The following is a 23,940-nucleotide window of genomic DNA, read 5'->3' as shown; positions in this document are numbered from 1 at the left end:
GCTTTTCCAGAGATGCTGAATGCATAGCACTGGGGCTGCTTTTCCAGAGTTGCTGAATGCATAGCACTGGGGCTGCTGTTCCAGATGCTCAATGCATAGCACCAGGGCTGTTGTTCTAGAGATGCTGACTGTATAGCACCGGGGCTGTTATTCCAGAGATGCTGAATGTAGAGCACAGGAGCTGCTGTTCCAGATGCTGAATACATAGCATCAGGTCTGTTGTTCTAGAGATGCTGACTGCATAGCACCAGGGCTGCTGTTCCAAAGTGCTGAATGTATAGCACTTGGGCTGCTGTTGCAGAGATGCTGAATGTACAGCACCGGGGCTGCTGCTGCAGAGATGCAGAATGTATAGCACCGGGGCTGCTTTTCCAGAGATGCTGACTGTATAGCACTGGGGCTGCTGCTGCAGAGATGCTGAGTGTATAGCACTGGGGCTGCTGCTGCAGAGATGCTGAATGTATAGCACTGTGGCTGCTTTTCCAGAGAGCTGAATGTATAGCACCGGGGCTGCTGTTCCAGAGATGCTGAATGTATAGAACCGGGGCTGCTTTTCCAGGGATGCTGAATATATAGCACCGGAGCTGCTGTTCCAGAGATGCTGAATGTATAGCACCGGGGCTGTTGTTCCAGAGGTGCTGAATGTATAGCACTTGGGCTGCTTCTCCAGAGATGCTGAATGTATAGCACCGGGGCTGTAGTTGCAGAGATGCTGAATATATAGCACCGGGGATGCTGTTCCAAAGGTGCTGAATGTATAGCACCGGGGCTGCTGTTCTAGAGATGCTGACTGCATAGCACCGGGGCTGCTGTTCCAAAGGTGCTGAATGTATAGCACTTGGGCTGCTGTTGCAGAGATGCTGAATGTACAGCACCAGGGCTAATGTCGCAGAGATGCTGAATGCATAGCACTGGGGCTGCTTTTCCAGAGATGCTGACTGTAGAGCACTGGGGCTGCTGATGCAGAGATGCTGAATGTATAGCACTGTGGCTGCTGTTCCAGAGATGCTGAATGTATAGCACCGGAGCTGCTTTTCCAGGGATGCTGAATGTATAGCACCGGGGCTGCTGTTCCAGAGATGCTGAATGCATAGCACCGGGGCTGCTGTTCTAGAGATGCTGACTGCATAGCACCGGGGCTGCTTTTCCAGAGTTGCTGAATGTATAGCACCGCGGCTGCTGCTCCAGAGACACTGAAAGCATAGCACCGGGGCTGCTGTCCTAGAGATGCTGAATGCAGAGCACCGGGCCTGTAGTTCCAGAGGTGCTGAATGTATAGCACCGGGGCTGCTGTTCCAGATACTGAATGCATAGCACCAGGACTGTTGATCAAGAGCTGCTGACAGCCTAGCACCGGGGCTGCTGTTCCAGAGATGCAGACTGCATTGCACCGGGGCTGCTGTTCCAAAGATGCTGAATGTATAGCACCGGAGCTGCTGTTCCAGAGATGCTGAATGCATAGCACTGGGGCTGCTGTTCTAGAGATGCTGACTGCATAGCACCGGGGCTGCTGTTCCAAGGGTGCTGAATGTATAGCACTTGGGCTGCTGTTGCAGAGATGCTGAATGTGCAGCACCAGGGCTGCTGTTGCAGAGATGCTGAATGTACATCACCGTGGCTGCTTTTCCAGAGATGCTGAACGTATAGCACCAGGGCTGCTGTTCCAGAGATGCTGAATGTATAGCACCGTGGCTGCTTTTCTAGAGATGCTGAATGTATAGCACCGGGGGTGTTGTTCCAGGGGTGCTGAATGTATAGCACTCGGGCTGCTGTTCCAGAGATGCTGAATGTATACCACTGGGGCTGCTGCTGCTAAGATGCTGAATGCATAGCACCAGGAATGCAGTTCCAGAGATGCTGAATGCATAGCACCGGTGCTGCTTTTCCAGAGGTGCTGAATGTATAGCACCGGGGCTGTTGTTGCAGAGGTGCTGAATGTATAGCACCGGGGCTGTTTTTCCGGCGATGCTGAATGCATAGCACTGGGGCTGCTGTTCCAGATGCTCAATGCATAGCACCAGGACTGTTGTTCTAGAGATGCTGACTGTACAGCACCGGGGCTGTTATTCCAGAGATGCTGAATGTATAGCACTGGAGCTGCTGTTCCAGATGCTGAATGCATAGCACCACGTCTGTTGTTCTAGAGATGCTGACTGCATAGCACCGGGGCTGTTGTTCCAGAGATGCCGAATGCATAGCACCGGGGCAGCTGTTCCAAAGTGCTGAATGTATAGCACTTGGGCTGCTGTTGCAGAGATGCTGAATGTACAGCACCGGGTCTGCTGCTGCAGAGATGCTGAATGTATAGCACTGGGGCTGCTTTTCCAGAGATGCTGACTATAGCACTGGGGCTGCTGCTGCAGAGATGCTGAATGTATAGCACTGGGGCTGCTGCTGCAGAGATGCTGAATGTATAGCACTGTGGCTGCTTTACCAGACTGCTGAATGTATAGCACCGGGGCTGCTGTTCCAGAGATGCTGAATGTATAGCACCGGGGGTGTTGTTCCAGGGGTGCTGAATGTATAGCACTCGGGCTGCTGTTCCAGAGATGCTGAATGTATACCACTGGGGCTGCTGCTGCTAAGATGCTGAATGCATAGCACCAGGAATGCAGTTCCAGAGATGCTGAATGCATAGCACCGGTGCTGCTTTTCCAGAGGTGCTGAATGTATAGCACCGGGGCTGTTGTTGCAGAGGTGCTGAATGTATAGCACCGGGGCTGCTGTTCCAAAGGTGCTGAATGTATAGCACCGGGGCTGTTTTTCCGGCGATGCTGAATGCATAGCACTGGGGCTGCTTTTCCAGAGATGCTCAATGCATAGCACTGGGGCTGCTGTTCCAGATGCTCAATGCATAGCACCAGGACTGTTGTTCTAGAGATGCTGACTGTACAGCACCGGGGCTGTTATTCCAGAGATGCTGAATGTATAGCACTGGAGCTGCTGTTCCAGATGCTGAATGCATAGCACCACGTCTGTTGTTCTAGAGATGCTGACTGCATAGCACCGGGGCTGTTGTTCCAGAGATGCCGAATGCATAGCACCGGGGCAGCTGTTCCAAAGTGCTGAATGTATAGCACTTGGGCTGCTGTTGCAGAGATGCTGAATGTACAGCACCGGGTCTGCTGCTGCAGAGATGCTGAATGTATAGCACTGGGGCTGCTTTTCCAGAGATGCTGACTATAGCACTGGGGCTGCTGCTGCAGAGATGCTGAATGTATAGCACTGGGGCTGCTGCTGCAGAGATGCTGAATGTATAGCACTGTGGCTGCTTTACCAGACTGCTGAATGTATAGCACCGGGGCTGCTGTTCCAGAGATGCTGAATGTATAGAACCGGGGCTGCTTTTCCAGGGATGCTGAATGTATAGCACCGGGGCTGCTGTTCCAGAGATGCTGAATGTATAGCACCGGGGCTGTTGTTCCAGAGGTGCTGAATGTATAGCACTTGGGCTGCTTCTCCAGAGATGCTGAATGTATAGCACCGGGGCTGTTGTTGCAGAGATGCTGAATGCATAGCACTGAGGCTGTTCTTCCAGAGATGCCGAATGTATAGCACTGGAGCTGCTGTTCCAGATGCTGAATGCATAGCACCACGTCTGTTGTTCTAGAGATGCTGACTGCATAGCACCGGGGCTGTTGTTCCAGAGATGCCGAATGCATAGCACCGGGGCAGCTGTTCCAAAGTGCTGAATGTATAGCACTTGGGCTGCTGTTGCAGAGATGCTGAATGTACAGCACCGGGTCTGCTGCTGCAGAGATGCTGAATGTATAGCACTGGGGCTGCTTTTCCAGAGATGCTGACTATAGCACTGGGGCTGCTGCTGCAGAGATGCTGAATGTATAGCACTGGGGCTGCTGCTGCAGAGATGCTGAATGTATAGCACTGTGGCTGCTTTACCAGACTGCTGAATGTATAGCACCGGGGCTGCTGTTCCAGAGATGCTGAATGTATAGAACCGGGGCTGCTTTTCCAGGGATGCTGAATGTATAGCACCGGGGCTGCTGTTCCAGAGATGCTGAATGTATAGCACCGGGGCTGTTGTTCCAGAGGTGCTGAATGTATAGCACTTGGGCTGCTTCTCCAGAGATGCTGAATGTATAGCACCGGGGCTGTTGTTGCAGAGATGCTGAATGCATAGCACTGAGGCTGTTCTTCCAGAGATGCCGAATGTATAGCACTTGGGCTGCTGTTGCAGCGATGCTGAATGTACAGCACCAGGGCTGCTGCTGCAGAGATGCTGAACGTATAGCACTGGGGCTGCTTTTCCAGAGATGCTGGCTGTATAGCACCGGGGCTGCTGCTGCAGAGAAGCTGAATATATAGCACTGTGGCTGCTTTTCCAGAGATGCTGAATGTATAGCACCGGTGCTGCTGCTCCAGAGATGCTGAATGTATAGCACCGGGGCTGCTGTTCCAAAGGCGCTGAATATCTAGCAACGGGGCTGCTGTTCCAGAGATGCTGAATGCATAGCACCGGGGCTGCTGTTCCAAGGTGCTGAATGTATAGCAATGGGGCTGCTGTTCCAGAGATGCTCAATGCATAGCACCAAGACAATTGTTCTAGAGATGCTCAATGCATAGCACTGGGGATATTGTTCCAAAGATGCTGAATGTATAGCACCGGGGCTGCTGTTCCAAAGGTGCTGAATGTATAGCACCGGGGCTGCTGTTGCAGAGGTGCTGAATGCATAGCACCGGGGCTGCTGTTGCAGAGATGCTGAATGTATAGCACTGGGGCTGCTTTTCCAGAGATGCTGGATGTATAGCACCGGGGCTACTGCTTCAGAGATGCAGAATGCATAGCACTGGGGCTGCCTTTCCAGAGGTACTGAATGTATAGCACTGGGGCTGCTTTTCCAGAGATGCTCAATGCATAGCACTGGGGCTGCTTTTCCAGAGATGCTGAATGCATAGCACTGGGGCTGCTTTTCCAGAGATGCTGAATGCATAGCACTGGGGCTGCTTTTCCAGAGATGCTGAATGCAAAGCACCAGGACTGTTGTTCAAGAGATGCTGACTGTATAGCACCGGGGCTGTTATTCCAGAGATGCTGAATGTATAGCACTGGAGCTGTTATTCCAGAGATGCTGAATGTATAGCACTGGAGCTGCTGTTCCAGATGCTGAATGCATATCACCAGGTCTGTTGTTCTAGAGATGCTGACTGCATAGCAACGGGTCTGTTGTTCCAGAGATGCCGAATGTATAGCACTGGGGCTGCTTTTCCAGGGATGCTGACTGTATAGCACCGGGGCTGCTGCTGCAGAGATACTGAATGTATAGCACTGTGGCTGCTTTTCCAGAGATGCTAAATGTATAGCACCGGGGCTGCTGTTCCAGAGATGCTGAATGTATAGCACCGGGGCTGTTGTTGCAGAGATGCTGAATGCATAGCACTGAGGCTGTTCTTCCAGAGATGCCGAATGTATAGCACTGGAGCTGCTGTTCCAGATGCTGAATGCATAGCACCACGTCTGTTGTTCTAGAGATGCTGACTGCATAGCAACGGGGCTGTTGTTCCAGAGATGCCGAATGCATAGCACCGGGGCAGCTGTTCCAAAGTGCTGAATGTATAGCACTTGGGCTGCTGTTGCAGAGATGCTGAATGTATAGCACTGGGGCTGCTGCTGCAGAGATGCTGAATGTATAGCACTGTGGCTGCTTTACCAGACTGCTGAATGTATAGCACCGGGGCTGCTGTTCCAGAGATGCTGAATGTATAGAACCGGGGCTGCTTTTCCAGGGATGCTGAATGTATAGCACCGGGAATGCTGTTCCAGAGATGCTGAATGTATAGCACCGGGGCTGTTGTTCCAGAGGTGCTGAATGTATAGCACTTGGGCTGCTTCTCCAGAGATGCTGAATGTATAGCACCGGGGCTGTTGTTGCAGAGATGCTGAATGCATAGCACTGAGGCTGTTCTTCCAGAGATGCCGAATGTATAGCACTTGGGCTGCTGTTGCAGCGATGCTGAATGTACAGCACCAGGGCTGCTGCTGCAGAGATGCTGAACGTATAGCACTGGGGCTGCTTTTCCAGAGATGCCGGCTGTATAGCACCGGGGCTGCTGCTGCAGAGAAGCTGAATATATAGCACTGTGGCTGCTTTTCCAGAGATGCTGAATGTATAGCACCGGTGCTGCTGCTCCAGAGATGCTGAATGTATAGCACCGGGGCTGCTGTTCCAAAGGCGCTGAATATCTAGCAACGGGGCTGCTGTTCCAGAGATGCTGAATGCATAGCACCGGGGCTGCTGTTCCAAGGTGCTGAATGTATAGCAATGGGGCTGCTGTTCCAGAGATGCTCAATGCATAGCACCAAGACAATTGTTCTAGAGATGCTCAATGCATAGCACTGGGGATATTGTTCCAAAGATGCTGAATGTATAGCACCGGGGCTGCTGTTCCAAAGGTGCTGAATGTATAGCACCGGGGCTGCTGTTGCAGAGGTGCTGAATGCATAGCACCGGGGCTGCTGTTGCAGAGATGCTGAATGTATAGCACTGGGGCTGCTGTTCCAGAGATGCTGGATGTATAGCACCGGGGCTACTGCTTCAGAGATGCGGAATGCATAGCACTGGGGCTGCCTTTCCAGAGGTACTGAATGTATAGCACTGGGGCTGCTTTTCCAGAGATGCTCAATGCATAGCACTGGGGCTGCTTTTCCAGAGATGCTGAATGCATAGCACTGGGGCTGCTTTTCCAGAGATGCTGAATGCATAGCACTGGGGCTGCTTTTCCAGAGATGCTGAATGCAAAGCACCAGGACTGTTGTTCAAGAGATGCTGACTGTATAGCACCGGGGCTGTTATTCCAGAGATGCTGAATGTATAGCACTGGAGCTGTATTCCAGAGATGCTGAATGTATAGCACTGGAGCTGCTGTTCCAGATGCTGAATGCATATCACCAGGTCTGTTGTTCTAGAGATGCTGACTGCATAGCAACGGGTCTGTTGTTCCAGAGATGCCGAATGTATAGCACTTGGGCTGCTGTTGCAGAGATGCTGAATGTACAGCACCAGGGCTGCTGCTGCAGAGACGCTGAATGTATAGCACTGGGGCTGCTTTTCCAGGGATGCTGACTGTATAGCACCGGGGCTGCTGCTGCAGAGATACTGAATGTATAGCACTGTGGCTGCTTTTCCAGAGATGCTAAATGTATAGCACCGGGGCTGCTGTTCCAGAGATGCTGAATGTATAGCACCGGGGCTGCTTTTCCAGGGACGCTGAATGTATAGCACCGGGCTGTAGTTCCAGAGTTCCTGAATGTATAGAACCAGGGCTGCTTTTTCAGAGATGCTGAATGTATAGCACCGGGGCTGTTGTTCCAGAGGTGCTGAATGTATAGCATTTGGGCTGCTTTTCCAGAGGTGCTGAATGTATAGCACAGGGGCTGTTGTTGAAGAGATGCTGAATGTATAGCACCGGGGCTGCTGTTACAAAGGTGTTGAATGTATAGCACCGGGGCTGTTGTTCCAGCGATGCTGAATGTATAGCACCTGGGCTGCTGTTCCAGAGTTGCTGAATGTATAGCACCGGGGCTGCTGTTCCAGAGATGCTGAATGTATAGCACCAGGGCTGTTGTTCCAGATGCTGAATGCATTGCACCAGGACTGTTGTTCTCGAGATGCTGACTGCATAGCACCGGTGCTGCTGTTCCAAAGTGCTGAATGTATAGCAATGGGGCTGCTGTTCCAGAGATGCTCAATGCATAGCACCAAGACAATTGTTCCAGAGATGTTGAATATCTTGCACCGGGGCTGCTGTTCCAGAGTTGCGAAATGTATAGCACCGGGGCTGCTGTTCCAGAGATGCTGAATGCATAGCACTAGGGCTGCTTTTCCAGAGATGCTGAATACATAGCACCGGGGCTGCTGTTCCAGAGGTGGTGAATGCATAGGACTGGGGCTGCTGTTCCAGAGGTGCTGAATGCACAGGACTGGGGCTGCTGTTCCAGAGGTGCTGAATGTATAGCACCGGTGCAGCTGTTCCAGAGATGCTGAATGCATAGCACTGGGGCTGCTTTTCCAGAGATGCTGAAAGCATAGCACAGGGGCTGCTGTTCCAAAGGTGCTGAATGTATAGCACCGGGGCTGCTGTTCCAAAGGTGCTGAATGTATAGTACCGGGGCTGCTGTTCCAGTGATGCTGAATGTATAGCACCGGGGCTGCTGTTCCAGAGTTGCTGAATGTATAGCACCGGGGCTGCTGTTCCAGAGATGCTGAATGTATAGCACCGGGGCTGTTGTTCCAGATGCTGAATGCATAGCACCAGGACTGTTGTTCTAGAGATGCTGACTACATAGCACCGGGGCTGTTGTTCCAGAGATGCTGAATGTATAGCACTGGTGCTGCTGTTCCAGATGCTGACGGAATAGCACCGGGGCTATTGTTCCAGAGATGCTGAATGTATAGCACTGGGGCTACTGTTCCAGAGATGCTGAATGTATAGCACCAACACAATTGTTCTAGAGATGCTGACTGCATAGCACCGGGGCTGCTGTTCCAAAGTGCTGAATGTATAGCAATGGGGCTGCTGTTCCAGAGATGCTCAATGCATAGCACCAAGACAATTGTTCTAGAGATGCTGAATGCATAGCACTGGGGATATTGTTCCAAAGATGCTGAATGTATAGCACAAGGGCTGCTGTTCCAAAGGTGCTGAATGTATAGCACCGGGGCTGCTGTTCCAGAGGTGCTGAATGTATAGCACTGGGGCTGCTGTTGCACAGGTGCGGAATGCATAGCACCGGGGCTGCTGTTGCAGAGATGCTGAATGTGTAGCACTGGGGCTGCTTTTCCAGAGATGCTGGATGGATAGCACCGGGGCTGCTACTTCAGAGATGCGGAATGTATAGCACTGGGGCTGCTTTTCCAGAGGTACTGAATGTATAGCACTGGGGCTGCTTTTCCAGAGATGCTGAATACATAGCACCGGGGCTGCTGTTCCAGAGGTGGTGAATGCATAGGACTGGGGCTGCTGTTCCAGAGGTGCTGAATGTATAGCACTGGGGCTGCTTTTCCAGAGATGCTGAATGCATAGCACTGGGGCAGCTTTTCCAGAGATGCTGAATGCATAGCACTGGGGCTGCTTTTCCAGAGTTGCTGAATGCATAGCACTGGGGCTGCTGTTCCAGATGCTCAATGCATAGCACCAGGACTGTTGTTCTAGAGATGCTGACTGTATAGCACCGGGGCTGTTATTCCAGAGATGCTGAATGTAGAGCACAGGAGCTGCTGTTCCAGATGCTGAATGCATAGCATCAGGTCTGTTGTTCTAGAGATGCTGACTGCATAGCACCAGGGCTGCTGTTCCAAAGTGCTGAATGTATAGCACTTGGGCTGCTGTTGCAGAGATGCTGAATGTACAGCACCGGGGCTGCTGCTGCAGAGATGCAGAATGTATAGCACCGGGGCTGCTTTTCCAGAGATGCTGACTGTATAGCACTGGGGCTGCTGCTGCAGAGATGCTGAGTGTATAGCACTGGGGCTGCTGCTGCAGAGATGCTGAATGTATAGCACTGTGGCTGCTTTTCCAGAGAGCTGAATGTATAGCACCGGGGCTGCTGTTCCAGAGATGCTGAATATATAGAACCGGGGCTGCTTTTCCAGGGATGCTGAATATATAGCACCGGGGCTGCTGTTCCAGAGATGCTGAATGTATAGCACCGGGGCTGTTGTTCCAGAGGTGCTGAATGTATAGCACTTGGGCTGCTTCTCCAGAGATGCTGAATGTATAGCACCGGGGCTGTTGTTGCAGAGATGCTGAATGTATAGCACCGGGGATGCTGTTCCAAAGGTGCTGAATGTATAGCACCGGGGCTGCTGTTCTAGAGATGCTGACTGCATAGCACCGGGGCTGATGTTCCAAAGGTGCTGAATGTATAGCACTTGGGCTGCTGTTGCAGAGATGCTGAATGTACAGCATCAGGGCTAATGTCGCAGAGATGCTGAATGCATAGCACTGGGGCTGCTTTTCCAGAGATGCTGACTGTAGAGCACTGGGGCTGCTGATGCAGAGATGCTGAATGTATAGCACTGTGGCTGCTGTTCCAGAGATGCTGAATGTATAGCACCGGAACTGCTTTTCCAGGGATGCTGAATGTATAGCACCGAGGCTGCTGTTCCAGAGATGCTGAATGTATAGCACTGGGGCTGCTGCTGCTGAGATGCTGAAAGCATTGCACCAGGGATGCAGTTCCAGAGATGCTGAATGCATAGCACCGGTGCTGCTTTTCCAGAGGTGCTGAATGTATAGCACCGGGGCAGTTGTTGCAGAGATGCTGAATGTATAGCACCGGGGTTGCTGTTCCAGATGCTGAATGTATAGCACTGGGGCTGCTGTTCCAGCGATGCTGAATGTATAGCACTGGGGCTGCTGTTCCAGATGCTGACTGCATTGCTCGGGGCTGCTGTTCCAAAGTTGATGAATGTGTAGCACCGGGGCTGTTGTTCCAGAGGTGCTGAATGTATAGCACTTGGGCTGCTTCTCCAGAGATGCTGAATGTATAGCACCGGGGCTGTTGTTGCAGAGATGCTGAATGTATAGCACCGGGGATGCTGTTCCAAAGGTGCTGAATGTATAGCACCGGGGCTGCTGTTCTAGAGATGCTGACTGCATAGCACCGGGGCTGATGTTCCAAAGGTGCTGAATGTATAGCACTTGGGCTGCTGTTGCAGAGATGCTGAATGTACAGCATCAGGGCTAATGTCGCAGAGATGCTGAATGCATAGCACTGGGGCTGCTTTTCCAGAGATGCTGACTGTAGAGCACTGGGGCTGCTGATGCAGAGATGCTGAATGTATAGCACTGTGGCTGCTGTTCCAGAGATGCGGAATGTATAGCACCGGAACTGCTTTTCCAGGGATGCTGAATGTATAGCACCGAGGCTGCTGTTCCAGAGATGCTGAATGTATAGCACTGGGGCTGCTGCTGCTGAGATGCTGAAAGCATTGCACCAGGGATGCAGTTCCAGAGATGCTGAATGCATAGCACCGGTGCTGCTTTTCCAGAGGTGCTGAATGTATAGCACCGGGGCAGTTGTTGCAGAGATGCTGAATGTATAGCACCGGGGTTGCTGTTCCAGATGCTGAATGTATAGCACTGGGGCTGCTGTTCCAGCGATGCTGAATGTATAGCACTGGGGCTGCTGTTCCAGATGCTGACTGCATTGCTCGGGGCTGCTGTTCCAAAGTTGATGAATGTGTAGCACCGGGGCTGCTGTTCCAGATTTGCTGAATGTATAGCACCGGCGCTGCTGTTCCAGATTTGCTGAATGTATAGCACCGGGGCTGCTGTTCCAGAGATGCTGAATGTATAGCACCGGGGCTGTGTTTCCAGATGCTGAATGCATAGCACCAGGACTGTTGTTCTAGAGATGCTGACTACATAGCACCGGGGCTGTTGTTCCAGAGATGCTGAATGTATAGCACTGGGGCTACTGTTCCAGAGATGCTGAATGTATAGCACTGGGGCTACTGTTCCACAGTTGCTGAATGTATAGCACCAAGACAATTGTTCTAGAGATGCTGACTGCATAGCTCCGGGGCTGTTTTTCCAGAGATGATGAATGCATAGCATCGGGGCTGCTGTTCCAAGGTGCTGAATGTATAGCAATGGGGCTGCTGTTCCAGAGATGCTCAATGCATAGAACCAAGACAATTGCTCTATAGATGCTGAATGCATAGCACTGGGTATATTGTTCCAAGGATGCTGAATGTATAGCACCGGGGCTGCTGTTCCAAAGGTGCTGAATGTATAGCATTGGGGCTGCTGTTCCAGAGGTGCTGAATGTATAGCACCGGGGCTGCTGTTCCAAAGGTGCTGAATGTATACCACTGGGGCTGCTGTTCCAGAGGTGCTGAATGTATAGCACTGGGGCTGCTGTTCCAGAGATGCTGTATGTATAGCACCGGGGCTGCTGTTCCAGAGTTGCTGAATGTATAGAACCGGGGCTGCTTTTCCAGAGATGCTGAATATCTAGCAACGGGGCTGCTGTTCCAGAGATGCTGAATGCATAGCACCGGGGCTGCTGTTCCAAAGGTGCTGAATGTATAGCACCGGGGCTGCTGTTGCAGAGGTGCTGAATGCATAGCACCGGGGCTGCTGTTGCAGAGATGCTGAATGTATAGCACTGGTGCTGCTTTTCCAGAGATGCTGGATGTATAGCACCGGGGCTGCTGCTTCAGAGATGCGGAATGCATAGCACTGGGGCTGCTTTTCCAAGGTGCTGAATGTATAGCAATGGGGCTGCTGTTCCAGAGATGCTCAATGCATAGCACCAAGACAATTGTTCTAGAGATGCTCAATGCATAGCACTGGGGATATTGTTCCAAAGATGCTGAATGTATAGCACCGGGGCTGCTGTTGCAGAGGTGCTGAATGCATAGCACCGGGGCTGCTGTTGCAGAGATGCTGAATGTATAGCACCGGGGCTGCTGTTGCAGAGATGCTGAATGTATAGCACCGGGGCTGCTGTTGCAGAGGTGCTGAATGCATAGCACCGGGGCTGCTGTTGCAGAGATGCTGAATGTATAGCACTGGGGCTGCTTTGCCAGAGATGCTGGATGTATAGCACCGGGGCTGCTGCTTCAGAGATGCGGAATGCATAGCACTGGGGCTGCTTTTCCAGAGGTACTGAATGTATAGCACTGGGGCTGCTTTTCCAGAGATGCTGAATGCATAGCACTGGGGCTGCTTTTCCAGAGATGCTGAATGCATAGCACTGGGGCTGCTTTTCCAGAGATGCTGAATGCATAGCACTGGGGCTGCTTTTCCAGAGATGCTGAATGCAAAGCACCAGGACTGTTGTTCAAGAGATGCTGACTGTATAGCACCGGGGCTGTTATTCCAGAGATGCTGAATGTATAGCACTGGAGCTGTTATTCCAGAGATGCTGAATGTATAGCACTGGAGCTGCTGTTCCAGATGCTGAATGCATATCACCAGGTCTGTTGTTCTAGAGATGCTGACTGCATAGCAACGGGTCTGTTGTTCCAGAGATGCCGAATGTATAGCACTTGGGCTGCTGTTGCAGAGATGCTGAATGTACAGCACCAGGGCTGCTGCTGCAGAGACGCTGAATGTATAGCACTGGGGCTGCTTTTCCAGGGATGCTGACTGTATAGCACCGGGGCTGCTGCTGCAGAGATACTGAATGTATAGCACTGTGGCTGCTTTTCCAGAGATGCTAAATGTATAGCACCGGGGCTGCTGTTCCAGAGATGCTGAATGTATAGCACCGGGGCTGCTTTTCCAGGGACGCTGAATGTATAGCACCGGGCTGTAGTTCCAGAGTTCCTGAATGTATAGAACCAGGGCTGCTTTTTCAGAGATGCTGAATGTATAGCACCGGGGCTGTTGTTCCAGAGGTGCTGAATGTATAGCATTTGGGCTGCTTTTCCAGAGGTGCTGAATGTATAGCACAGGGGCTGTTGTTGAAGAGATGCTGAATGTATAGCACCGGGGCTGCTGTTACAAAGGTGTTGAATGTATAGCACCGGGGCTGTTGTTCCAGCGATGCTGAATGTATAGCACCTGGGCTGCTGTTCCAGAGTTGCTGAATGTATAGCACCGGGGCTGCTGTTCCAGAGATGCTGAATGTATAGCACCAGGGCTGTTGTTCCAGATGCTGAATGCATTGCACCAGGACTGTTGTTCTCGAGATGCTGACTGCATAGCACCGGTGCTGCTGTTCCAAAGTGCTGAATGTATAGCAATGGGGCTGCTGTTCCAGAGATGCTCAATGCATAGCACCAAGACAATTGTTCCAGAGATGTTGAATATCTTGCACCGGGGCTGCTGTTCCAGAGTTGCGAAATGTATAGCACCGGGGCTGCTGTTCCAGAGATGCTGAATGCATAGCACTAGGGCTGCTTTTCCAGAGATGCTGAATACATAGCACCGGGGCTGCTGTTCCAGAGGTGGTGAATGCATAGGACTGGGGCTGCTGTTCCAGAGGTGCTGAATGCACAGGACTGGGGCTGCTGTTCCAGAGGTGCTGAATGTATAGCACCGGTGCAGCTGTTCCAGAGATGCTGAATGCATAGCACTGGGGCTGCTTTTCCAGAGATGCTGAAAGCATAGCACAGGGGCTGCTGTTCCAAAGGTGCTGAATGTATAGCACCGGGGCTGCTGTTCCAAAGGTGCTGAATGTATAGTACCGGGGCTGCTGTTCCAGTGATGCTGAATGTATAGCACCGGGGCTGCTGTTCCAGAGTTGCTGAATGTATAGCACCGGGGCTGCTGTTCCAGAGATGCTGAATGTATAGCACCGGGGCTGTTGTTCCAGATGCTGAATGCATAGCACCAGGACTGTTGTTCTAGAGATGCTGACTACATAGCACCGGGGCTGTTGTTCCAGAGATGCTGAATGTATAGCACTGGTGCTGCTGTTCCAGATGCTGACGGAATAGCACCGGGGCTATTGTTCCAGAGATGCTGAATGTATAGCACTGGGGCTACTGTTCCAGAGATGCTGAATGTATAGCACCAACACAATTGTTCTAGAGATGCTGACTGCATAGCACCGGGGCTGCTGTTCCAAAGTGCTGAATGTATAGCAATGGGGCTGCTGTTCCAGAGATGCTCAATGCATAGCACCAAGACAATTGTTCTAGAGATGCTGAATGCATAGCACTGGGGATATTGTTCCAAAGATGCTGAATGTATAGCACAAGGGCTGCTGTTCCAAAGGTGCTGAATGTATAGCACCGGGGCTGCTGTTCCAGAGGTGCTGAATGTATAGCACTGGGGCTGCTGTTGCACAGGTGCGGAATGCATAGCACCGGGGCTGCTGTTGCAGAGATGCTGAATGTGTAGCACTGGGGCTGCTTTTCCAGAGATGCTGGATGGATAGCACCGGGGCTGCTACTTCAGAGATGCGGAATGTATAGCACTGGGGCTGCTTTTCCAGAGGTACTGAATGTATAGCACTGGGGCTGCTTTTCCAGAGATGCTGAATACATAGCACCGGGGCTGCTGTTCCAGAGGTGGTGAATGCATAGGACTGGGGCTGCTGTTCCAGAGGTGCTGAATGTATAGCACTGGGGCTGCTTTTCCAGAGATGCTGAATGCATAGCACTGGGGCAGCTTTTCCAGAGATGCTGAATGCATAGCACTGGGGCTGCTTTTCCAGAGTTGCTGAATGCATAGCACTGGGGCTGCTGTTCCAGATGCTCAATGCATAGCACCAGGACTGTTGTTCTAGAGATGCTGACTGTATAGCACCGGGGCTGTTATTCCAGAGATGCTGAATGTAGAGCACAGGAGCTGCTGTTCCAGATGCTGAATGCATAGCATCAGGTCTGTTGTTCTAGAGATGCTGACTGCATAGCACCAGGGCTGCTGTTCCAAAGTGCTGAATGTATAGCACTTGGGCTGCTGTTGCAGAGATGCTGAATGTACAGCACCGGGGCTGCTGCTGCAGAGATGCAGAATGTATAGCACCGGGGCTGCTTTTCCAGAGATGCTGACTGTATAGCACTGGGGCTGCTGCTGCAGAGATGCTGAGTGTATAGCACTGGGGCTGCTGCTGCAGAGATGCTGAATGTATAGCACTGTGGCTGCTTTTCCAGAGAGCTGAATGTATAGCACCGGGGCTGCTGTTCCAGAGATGCTGAATATATAGAACCGGGGCTGCTTTTCCAGGGATGCTGAATATATAGCACCGGGGCTGCTGTTCCAGAGATGCTGAATGTATAGCACCGGGGCTGTTGTTCCAGAGGTGCTGAATGTATAGCACTTGGGCTGCTTCTCCAGAGATGCTGAATGTATAGCACCGGGGCTGTTGTTGCAGAGATGCTGAATGTATAGCACCGGGGATGCTGTTCCAAAGGTGCTGAATGTATAGCACCGGGGCTGCTGTTCTAGAGATGCTGACTGCATAGCACCGGGGCTGATGTTCCAAAGGTGCTGAATGTATAGCACTTGGGCTGCTGTTGCAGAGATGCTGAATGTACAGCATCAGGGCTAATGTCGCAGAGATGCTGAATGCATAGCACTGGGGCTGCTTTTCCAGAGATGCTGACTGTAGAGCACTGGGGCTGCTGATGCAGAGATGCTGAATGTATAGCACTGTGGCTGCTGTTCCAGAGATGCTGAATGTATAGCACCGGAACTGCTTTTCCAGGGATGCTGAATGTATAGCACCGAGGCTGCTGTTCCAGAGATGCTGAATGTATAGCACTGGGGCTGCTGCTGCTGAGATGCTGAAAGCATTGCACCAGGGATGCAGTTCCAGAGATGCTGAATGCATAGCACCGGTGCTGCTTTTCCAGAGGTGCTGAATGTATAGCACCGGGGCAGTTGTTGCAGAGATGCTGAATGTATAGCACCGGGGTTGCTGTTCCAGATGCTGAATGTATAGCACTGGGGCTGCTGTTCCAGCGATGCTGAATGTATAGCACTGGGGCTGCTGTTCCAGATGCTGACTGCATTGCTCGGGGCTGCTGTTCCAAAGTTGATGAATGTGTAGCACCGGGGCTGTTGTTCCAGAGGTGCTGAATGTATAGCACTTGGGCTGCTTCTCCAGAGATGCTGAATGTATAGCACCGGGGCTGTTGTTGCAGAGATGCTGAATGTATAGCACCGGGGATGCTGTTCCAAAGGTGCTGAATGTATAGCACCGGGGCTGCTGTTCTAGAGATGCTGACTGCATAGCACCGGGGCTGATGTTCCAAAGGTGCTGAATGTATAGCACTTGGGCTGCTGTTGCAGAGATGCTGAATGTACAGCATCAGGGCTAATGTCGCAGAGATGCTGAATGCATAGCACTGGGGCTGCTTTTCCAGAGATGCTGACTGTAGAGCACTGGGGCTGCTGATGCAGAGATGCTGAATGTATAGCACTGTGGCTGCTGTTCCAGAGATGCTGAATGTATAGCACCGGAACTGCTTTTCCAGGGATGCTGAATGTATAGCACCGAGGCTGCTGTTCCAGAGATGCTGAATGTATAGCACTGGGGCTGCTGCTGCTGAGATGCTGAAAGCATTGCACCAGGGATGCAGTTCCAGAGATGCTGAATGCATAGCACCGGTGCTGCTTTTCCAGAGGTGCTGAATGTATAGCACCGGGGCAGTTGTTGCAGAGATGCTGAATGTATAGCACCGGGGTTGCTGTTCCAGATGCTGAATGTATAGCACTGGGGCTGCTGTTCCAGCGATGCTGAATGTATAGCACTGGGGCTGCTGTTCCAGATGCTGACTGCATTGCTCGGGGCTGCTGTTCCAAAGTTGATGAATGTGTAGCACCGGGGCTGCTGTTCCAGATTTGCTGAATGTATAGCACCGGCGCTGCTGTTCCAGATTTGCTGAATGTATAGCACCGGGGCTGCTGTTCCAGAGATGCTGAATGTATAGCACCGGGGCTGTGTTTCCAGATGCTGAATGCATAGCACCAGGACTGTTGTTCTAGAGATGCTGACTACATAGCACCGGGGCTGTTGTTCCAGAGATGCTGAATGTATAGCACTGAGGCTACTGTTCCAGAGATGCTGAATGTATAGCACTGGGGCTACTGTTCCACAGTTGCTGAATGTATAGCACCAAGACAATTGTTCTAGAGATGCTGACTGCATAGCTCCGGGGCTGTTTTTCCAGAGATGATGAATGCATAGCATCGGGGCTGCTGTTCCAAGGTGCTGAATGTATAGCAATGGGGCTGCTGTTCCAGAGATGCTCAATGCATAGAACCAAGACAATTGCTCTATAGATGCTGAATGCATAGCACTGGGTATATTGTTCCAAGGATGCTGAATGTATAGCACCGGGGCTGCTGTTCCAAAGGTGCTGAATGTATAGCATTGGGGCTGCTGTTCCAGAGGTGCTGAATGTATAGCACCGGGGCTGCTGTTCCAAAGGTGCTGAATGTATACCACTGGGGCTGCTGTTCCAGAGGTGCTGAATGTATAGCACTGGGGCTGCTGTTCCAGAGATGCTGTATGTATAGCACCGGGGCTGCTGTTCCAGAGTTGCTGAATGTATAGAACCGGGGCTGCTTTTCCAGAGATGCTGAATATCTAGCAACGGGGCTGCTGTTCCAGAGATGCTGAATGCATAGCACCGGGGCTGCTGTTCCAAAGGTGCTGAATGTATAGCACCGGGGCTGCTGTTGCAGAGGTGCTGAATGCATAGCACCGGGGCTGCTGTTGCAGAGATGCTGAATGCATAGCACTGGGGCTGCTTTTCCAGAGATGCTGGATGTATAGCACCGGGGCTGCTGCTTCAGAGATGCGGAATGCATAGCACTGGGGCTGCTTTTCCAAGGTGCTGAATGTATAGCACTGGGGCTGCTGTTCCAGAGATGCTCAATGCATAGCACCAAGACAATTGTTCTAGAGATGCTCAATGCATAGCACTGGGGATATTGTTCCAAAGATGCTGAATGTATAGCACCGGGGCTGCTGTTGCAGAGGTGCTGAATGCATAGCACCGGGGCTGCTGTTGCAGAGATGCTGAATGTATAGCACCGGGGCTGCTGTTGCAGAGATGCTGAATGTATAGCACCGGGGCTGCTGTTGCAGAGGTGCTGAATGCATAGCACCGGGGCTGCTGTTGCAGAGATGCTGAATGTATAGCACTGGGGCTGCTTTGCCAGAGATGCTGGATGTATAGCACCGGGGCTGCTGCTTCAGAGATGCGGAATGCATAGCACTGGGGCTGCTTTTCCAGAGGTACTGAATGTATAGCACTGGGGCTGCTTTTCCAGAGATGCTGAATGCATAGCACTGGGGCTGCTTTTCCAGAGATGCTGAATGCATAGCACTGGGGCTGCTTTTCCAGAGATGCTGAATGCATAGCACTGGGGCTGCTTTTCCAGAGATGCTGAATGCAAAGCACCAGGACTGTTGTTCAAGAGATGCTGACTGTATAGCACCGGGGCTGTTATTCCAGAGATGCTGAATGTATAGCACTGGAGCTGTTATTCCAGAGATGCTGAATGTATAGCACTGGAGCTGCTGTTCCAGATGCTGAATGCATAGCACCAGGTCTGTTGTTCTAGAGATGCTGACTGCATAGCACCGGGTCTGTTGTTCCAGAGATGCCGAATGTATAGCACTTGGGCTGCTGTTGCAGAGATGCTGAATGTACAGCACCAGGGCTGCTGCTGCAGAGACGCTGAATGTATAGCACTGGGGCTGCTTTTCCAGAGATGCTGACTGTATAGCACCGGGGCTGCTGCTGCAGAGATACTGAATGTATAGCACTGTGGCTGCTTTTCCAGAGATGCTAAATGTATAGCACCGGGGCTGCTGTTCCAGAGATGCTGAATGTATAGCACCGGGGCTGCTTTTCCAGGGACGCTGCATGTATAGCACCGGGGCTGTTGTTCCAGAGTTCCTGAATGTATAGAACCAGGGCTGCTTTTCCAGAGATGCTGAATGTATAGCACCGGGGCTGGTGTTCCAGAGGTGCTGAATGTATAGCATTTGGGCTGCTTTTCCAGAGGTGCTGAATGTATAGCACAAGGGCTGTTGTTGAAGAGATGCTGAATGTATAGCACCGGGGCTGCTGTTCCAAAGGTGTTGAATGTATAGCACCGGGGCTGTTGTTCCAGCGATGCTGAATGTATAGCACCTGGGCTGCTGTTCCAGAGTTGCTGAATGTATAGCACCGGGGCTGCTGTTCCAGAGATGCTGAATGTATAGCACCAGGGCTGTTGTTCCAGATGCTGAATGCGTAGCACCAGGACTGTTGTTCTAGAGATGCTGACTGCATAGCACCGGTGCTGCTGTTCCAAAGTGCTGAATGTATAGCAATGGGGCTGCTGTTCCAGAGATGCTTAATGCATAGCACCAAGACAATTGTTCCAGAGATGTTGAAAATCTTGCACCGGGGCTGCTGTTCCAGAGTTGAGAAATGTATAGCACCGGGGCTGCTGTTCCAGAGATGCTGAACGCATAGCACTGGGGCTGCTTTTCCAGAGATGCTGAATACATAGCACCGGGGCTGCTGTTCCAGAGGTGGTGAATGCATAGGACTGGGGCTGCTGTTCCAGAGATGCTGAATGCACAGGACTGGGGCTGCTGTTCCAGAGGTGCTGAATGTATAGCACCGGTGCAGCTGTTCCAGAGATGCTGAATGCATAGCACTGGGGCTGCTTTTCCAGAGATGCTGAAAGCATAGCACCGGGGCTGCTGTTCCAAAGGTGCTGAATGTATAGCACCGGGGCTGCTGTTCCAAAGGTGCTGAATGTATCGTACCGGGGCTGCTGTTCCAGTGATGCTGAATGGAAAGCACCGGGGCTGCTGTTCCAGAGTTGCTGAATGTATAGCACCGGGGCTGCTGTTCCAGAGATGCTGAATGTATAGCATTTGGGCTGTTGTTCCAGATGCTGAATGCATAGCACCAGGACTGTTGTTCTAGAGATGCTGACTACATAGCACCGGGGCTGTTGTTCCAGAGATGCTGAATGTATAGCACTGGTGCTGCTGTTCCAGATGCTGACGGAATAGCACCGGGGCTATTGTTCCAGAGATGCTGAATGTATAGCAATGGGGCTACTGTTCCAGAGATGCTGAATGTATAGCACCAACACAATTGTTCTAGAGATGCTTACTGCATAGCACCGGGGCTGCTGTTCCAAATTGCTGAATGTATAGCAATGGGGCTGCTGTTCCAGAGATGCTCAATGCATAGCACCAAGACAATTGTTCTAGAGATGCTGAATGCATAGCACTGGGGATATTGTTCCAAAGGTGCTGAATGTATAGCACCGGGGCTGCTGTTCCAGAGGTGCTGAATGTATAGCACTGGGGCTGCTGTTGCACAGGTGCGGAATGCATAGCACCGGGGCTGCTGTTGCAGAGATGCTGAATGTGTAGCACAGGGGCTGCTTTTCCAGAGATGCTGGATGGATAGCACCGGGGCTGCTACTTCAGAGATGCGGAATGCATAGCACTGGGGCTGCTTTTCCAGAGGTACTGAATGTATAGCACTGGGGCTGCTTTTCCAGAGATGCTGAATACATAGCACCGGGGCTGCTGTTCCAGAGGTGGTGAATGCATAGGACTGGGGCTGCTGTTCCAGAGGTGCTGAATGTATAGCACTGGGGCTGCTTTTCCAGAGATGCTGAATGCATAGCACTGGGGCTGCTTTTCCAGAGATGCTGAATGCATAGCACTGGGGCTGCTCTTCCAGAGTTGCTGAATGCATAGCACTGGGGCTGCTGTTCCAGATGCTCAATGCATAGCACCAGGACTGTTGTTCTAGAGATGCTGACTGTATAGCACCGGGGCTGTTATTCCAGAGATGCTGAATGTAGAGCACAGGAGCTGCTGTTCCAGATGCTGAATGCATAGCATCAGGTCTGTTGTTCTAGAGATGCTGACTGCATAGCACCAGGGCTGCTGTTCCAAAGTGCTGAATGTATAGCACTTGGGCTGCTGTTGCAGAGATGCTGAATGTACAGCACCGGGGCTGCTGCTGCAGAGATGCAGAATGTATAGCACCGGGGCTGCTTTTCCAGAGATGCTGACTGTATAGCACTGGGGCTGCTGCTGCAGAGATGCTGAATGTATAGCACTGGGGCTGCTGCTGCAGAGATGCTGAATGTATAGCACTGTGGCTGCTTTTCCAGAGAGCTGAATGTATAGCACCGGGGCTGCTGTTCCAGAGATGCTGAATGTATAGAACCGGGGCTGCTTTTCCAGGGATGCTGAATATATAGCACCGGGGCTGCTGTTCCAGAGATGCTGAATGTATAGCACCGGGGCTGTTGTTCCAGAGGTGCTGAATGTATAGCACTTGGGCTGCTTCTCCAGAGATGCTGAATGTATAGCACCGGGGCTGTTGTTGCAGAGATGCTGAATGTATAGCACCGGGGATGCTGTTCCAAAGGTGCTGAATGTATAGCACCGGGGCTGCTGTTCTAGAGATGCTGACTGCATAGCACCGGGGCTGCTGTTCCAAAGGTGCTGAATGTATAGCACTTGGGCTGCTGTTGCAGAGATGCTGAATGTACAGCACCAGGGCTAATGTTGCAGAGATGCTGAATGCATAGCACTGGGGCTGCTTTTCCAGAGATGCTGACTGTAGAGCACTGGGGCTGCTGATGCAGAGATGCTGAATGTATAGCACTGTGGCTGCTGTTCCAGAGATGCTGAATGTATAGCACCGGAGCTGCTTTTCCAGGGATGCTGAATGTATAGCACCGGGGCTGCTGTTCCAGAGATGCTGAATGCATAGCACCGGGGCTGCTGTTCTAGAGATGCTGACTGCATAGCACCGGGGCTGCTGTTCCAAAGGTGCTGAATGTATAGCACTTGGGCTGCTGTTGCAGAGATGCTGAATGTACAGCACCAGGGCTGCTGTTGCAGAGATGCTGAATGTATAGCACTGGGGCTGCTTTTCCAGAGATGCTTACTGTATAGCACCGGGGCTGCTGCTGCAGAGAAGCTGAATGTATAGCACTGTGGCTGCTGTTCCAGAGATGCTGAATGTATAGCACCGGAACTGCTTTTCCAGGGATGCTGAATGTATAGCACCGAGGCTGCTGTTCCAGAGATGCTGAATGTATAGCACTGGGGCTGCTGCTGCTGAGATGCTGAAAGCAGAGCACCAGGGATGCAGTTCCAGAGATGCTGAATGCATAGCACCGGTGCTGCTTTTCCAGAGGTGCTGAATGTATAGCACCGGGGCAGTTGTTGCAGAGATGCTGAATGTATAGCACCGGGGTTGCTGTTCCAGATGCTGAATGTATAGCACTGGGGCTGCTGTTCCAGCGATGCTGAATGTATAGCACTGGGGCTGCTGTTCCAGATGCTGACTGCATTGCTCGGGGCTGCTGTTCCAAAGTTGATGAATGTGTAGCACCGGGGCTGCTGTTCCAGATTTCCTGAATGTATAGCACCGGCGCTGCTGTTCCAGATTTGCTGAATGTATAGCACCGGGGCTGCTGTTCCAGAGATGCTGAATGTATAGCACCGGGGCTGTGTTTCCAGATGCTGAATGCATAGCACCAGGACTGTTGTTCTAGAGATGCTGACTACATAGCACCGGGGCTGTTGTTCCTGAGATGCTGAATGTATAGCACCGGAGCTGCTTTTCCAGGGATGCTGAATGTATAGCACCGGGGCTGCTGTTCCAGAGATGCTGAATGCATAGCACCGGGGCTGCTGTTCTAGAGATGCTGACTGCATAGCACCGGGGCTGCTGTTCCAAAGGTGCTGAATGTATAGCACTTGGGCTGCTGTTGCAGAGATGCCGAATGTACAGCACCAGGGCTGCTGTTGCAGAGATGCTGAATGTATAGCACTGGGGCTGCTTTTCCAGAGATGCTTACTGTATAGCACCGGGGCTGCTGCTGCAGAGAAGCTGAATGTATAGCACTGTGGCTGCTGTTCCAGAGATGCCGAATGTATAGCACTTGGGCTGCTGTTGCAGAGATGCTGAATGTACAGCACCAGGGCTGCTGCTGCAGAGACGCTGAATGTATAGCACTGGGGCTGCTTTTCCAGGGATTCTGACTGTATAGCACCGGGGCTGCTGCTGCAGAGATACTGAATGTATAGCACTGTGGCTGCTTTTCCAGAGATGCTAAATGTATAGCACCGGGGCTGCTGTTCCAGAGATGCTGAATGTATAGCACCGGGGCTGCTTTTCCAGGGACGCTGAATGTATAGCACCGGGCTGTTGTTCCAGAGTTCCTGAATGTATAGAACCAGGGCTGCTTTTTCAGAGATGCTGAATGTATAGCACCGGGGCTGTTGTTCCAGAGGTGCTGAATGTATAGCATTTGGGCTGCTTTTCCAGAGGTGCTGAATGTATAGCACAGGGGCTGTTGTTGAAGAGATGCTGAATGTATAGCACCGGGGCTGCTGTTACAAAGGTGTTGAATGTATAGCACCGGGGCTGTTGTTCCAGCGATGCTGAATGTATAGCACCTGGGCTGCTGTTCCAGAGTTGCTGAATGTATAGCACCGGGGCTGCTGTTCCAGAGATG

Source organism: Carcharodon carcharias, chromosome 8 (genome assembly GCF_017639515.1).
Source record: "Carcharodon carcharias isolate sCarCar2 chromosome 8, sCarCar2.pri, whole genome shotgun sequence".
Taxonomy (NCBI): Eukaryota; Metazoa; Chordata; class Chondrichthyes; order Lamniformes; family Lamnidae; genus Carcharodon; species Carcharodon carcharias.
Note: the sequence above shows the minus strand (reverse complement) of the source record.